This window comes from Pocillopora verrucosa, chromosome 6, assembly GCF_036669915.1.
Source record: "Pocillopora verrucosa isolate sample1 chromosome 6, ASM3666991v2, whole genome shotgun sequence".
Classification (NCBI taxonomy): Eukaryota; Metazoa; Cnidaria; class Anthozoa; order Scleractinia; family Pocilloporidae; genus Pocillopora; species Pocillopora verrucosa.
In genome coordinates this window covers 19,161,761-19,165,030 of record NC_089317.1, presented here as the reverse complement: position 1 = coordinate 19,165,030, position 3,270 = coordinate 19,161,761, and the positions used below count along the sequence as shown (strand labels likewise).

Below are 3,270 nucleotides of genomic sequence, written 5' to 3'. Positions count from 1 at the left end.
GAAAAATGTTACGTAACATAATTTTCAAAATTTTTGATGAAGATTCGCAGAAGTTTAGGTTTCTGAATACATTACAAATCCCTTAGTATTGAAAAGCAATACTGTACGAATAATAAAAAAGAAGAAAAAAAACACTGTGGAAATATTGGAAAACAAGGGGCCTTCCGTTTTGTGCTGTATCAAATATGATATTGCTGTACAATATCCAGTTGAGGGGCAAATATATTAAGCAGTAATGAAATACAAAAGGGCAGCAATTCAAACTTCCTTTTTTTAATAAATCAAAAACGTCCTATTCAAATTAAGACAGTTAAGATTACAGAAGAGACAATTTATCCGTAAATATCAAGATAAAACACAGTAACGACATGAGTGGATTGACGGCAGCGTATACTTCCAGTTATTGTACGGTGATCAGCTTGCTATAATTACAGGTCTTATGCCATATCGGTTTCTGAACTCTGGAGCTACGGTTTTTTTTCCCTAGTTATTTTTTACGCCTTAGAAACTCTAAAAACTTTTCTTAAAATGAACGAACGCAACCTTTAAAGGATTCACTTAAGCAGCAGGTTCATTTGACACTGTTTGCCACATCGAGCCTTAACAAAACGAAATTTGGTCTAAGTCTCACGAGGTCGTTTTTTAACCATAGCGAAAGGTGGAGGCATTGAACTGTACAGGGTGTTTGTTCAGCAAACACATTGCTTTTGACGCTTGAGGATTTCAGCTTGTTATCGAAACGTAATCAAAACCCCCACTAACATTGGAACTAATTAGCAGTGATTTTATGCGAGGAATTTTAATAGAAGGCAATGATATGACTGCAAATTGTAATAAAGACAGAACGGAGACACAGTGGAGCCAACTCCGGAAGTGGTTATAAATCCGCCGATTTAAGAAATTGTAAACAACGTTTTATCCTAAAGGCGAAAAAAATAGAAATGAGAGACAACGACGAGGGGGGCAAAAGTCGCTCGAGGCTCCACTTCTTTAGTTAACACTGAACTATCGCAGAAGAAAGTCCAGCGATAAAACGAAATACAAAAACTTTCGTTCTTCTCTTCAAAAGAAGTTTTGGTCGTCATTCGCAGTGTATATTGGAGACAAAGGAATTGTTTTGAAAAAGAAAATAGAGCAAACTCTTAAATTAATCTACAATACTTTATGACTTAAAAGCGACTACGTGTAAACCTTGAATTCAATCTAGTCATGCCTCAAAACTTGGCAATACGTGTGTATTGTAATACTGAGCGAGATTCACAGAAACATTAAGTACAAAAATTATTTTCAAAATCTCATGAACAGTCTACTATTCGGAAACTTTGAGACCTTAAGCAAAATGGTCGGTGAGATCTGTTTCAAATTGCTTTCCAGCAGGGTCAGTGACATGTAGTTTGTCTCACTCCTTACTGATCGGGTTACTCATCAATTTCGGAGTTCCATCGAAATTTTGTGCACGCGCTTCATATTATCCTAGCACAAAGAGAGAAGAGTTATTACAAATTCTCGCCCACGCATAACTAAAAACACCAGTCGAATTTGTGTCGAGGTCGAGTGTGTATCGGCATATCCGATGCCGCGATATTTAACAAACACACAGATTGTAATAATGAAGACCAAGTATATTACAAGCCTTTAAATCTATTACAAGCTTCCCGAAAGGAATTTCAAGACACGTCAGGGCTCCAACCTTTCTTCAACCGTGGCAAAAACACAGAAATTAATCGATAAAAAATGTGCTGACTCAATATATAAAACCATTACACAGTTAACCAAAAGTATTTATCCAGTATCTCTGAAGAGATAAGTCGGAATGTATGGTGTGATTTCTCAAGATATCACACCTGGTTTTGTTGATCGCAAAATGATATACAGCTATCAAAACATCACATGACTACAGCAAACTATTCTACTTCCAAACACGGCTTATCCCTAGCTCAAACCATTGGGTCTCCTCGAAACTAATCAACAGGGCTCTTTCACTGTCATATTGACCTTTCCAATCTCTTCTATTCTTTGCTGCATTCCACCGAGGCCGCACCCTAAACAAACCACAAACTCAATTGGCTAGAGAACTGACCCGTACTCTTTGGATAACAAAGATTTACTAAAAATAAATTTTGGAGTGTTTTTGAATCCTCGTTTTGGCAGTCAAACATCATTCATCGCCGTTTGACGTTGATGAGTGCCATATTTCTAGGATTTCGAGCGGAACGAGAGATGTTAGAGACCCCATGTTTTCACAAGGCCTAGTTTGGGTCATTAGAGCTGCCTTTGTTTTTGAATTCCAAGTGTAAAAGACAAAAAAAAAACGTGCTGTTCACGCTTTACCATGGATTGATTCGATTCAGTTCTGGAGGGTATTATTTTCTAGGGAACCGCGACGAAGAAGGTTTAATTTGTTATGAATGAAATGCCTGGGGCGAAAAAAAATCTGGCGGAAAGTCATTTAGAATGAATAAAAAGATGGCTCTATTAATATCACTTTACAGCGATTCGCGATGAAGCGGGGAGTTAGGACGTTCGCTTGTATTTTCTGTAAAGAGCACAACGAGACCTTCTACTCTAATTGATCGAGAGAAAAAAAAACCAGGCAGGCAAAATCGGTTTTTCAAGTCGAGATGCAATATAATGAGAACACATAAAGCGCTGTAACTACACGCATGACCGCTTTTGCTGAAGACAAGATTTCACAATACTTGCATCACAACTCTTACAGCTACTGAACAGTGACTAATTCATCTCGGTCATGAATCCAGCCACCCACTTACTGGTTAAGAACCCGTTCATTAATCATGGTTCCTTTCAAGCCACACTTATCTAGGGTAGGCATTACCATTAACTTCACCACTAATACCTTTGGTGCCATAAAGTATCCAAAAGTACCTCTTGCAAAGATATCGAAATGAAACCCTTAACAGAAGAATCTTTGCGTTCAGGCACCAAACGCAGTTCTGCTTGGTTTTAAAACGAAACGTGACCTTCTGAGAAAAATTGGCCAAAGTGACGGGTGGCAATTAACACTTGGGATTATATTCGACAGGAAAACAGGTTGTTTTCATTACCACAAATCATGGCTAAAACCCGTAAAATAAATCAAGTTAGAAAAGAGAAAACCCCATTGACAATCGACTAAATTAGCAAAGTTTATCACTTAGTCACCTTTAACCGTCGTGGTTTTCGGCATTTAAATCTCAGAAAGGCCAAATCTGCCAGAAACGAACAAAAATAAATACACTGACACGCAATTGGAGGGAATCTCAAAATAAT

General features: G+C 37.8%; 1 long non-coding RNA gene across 1 annotated transcript; it reads right to left on the bottom strand.

Moving 5' to 3' along the window:
• Positions 1-257: 257 nt before the first annotated feature.
• Positions 258-2,997, bottom strand: LOC131793930 (uncharacterized). Its single transcript, XR_010717989.1, has 2 exons — positions 1,845-2,997; positions 258-1,473 (listed from the first exon to the last, which is right to left on the bottom strand). It is a non-coding gene; the product is annotated as an uncharacterized lncRNA (long non-coding RNA).
• Between the last annotated feature and the right edge of the window lie 273 nt (positions 2,998-3,270).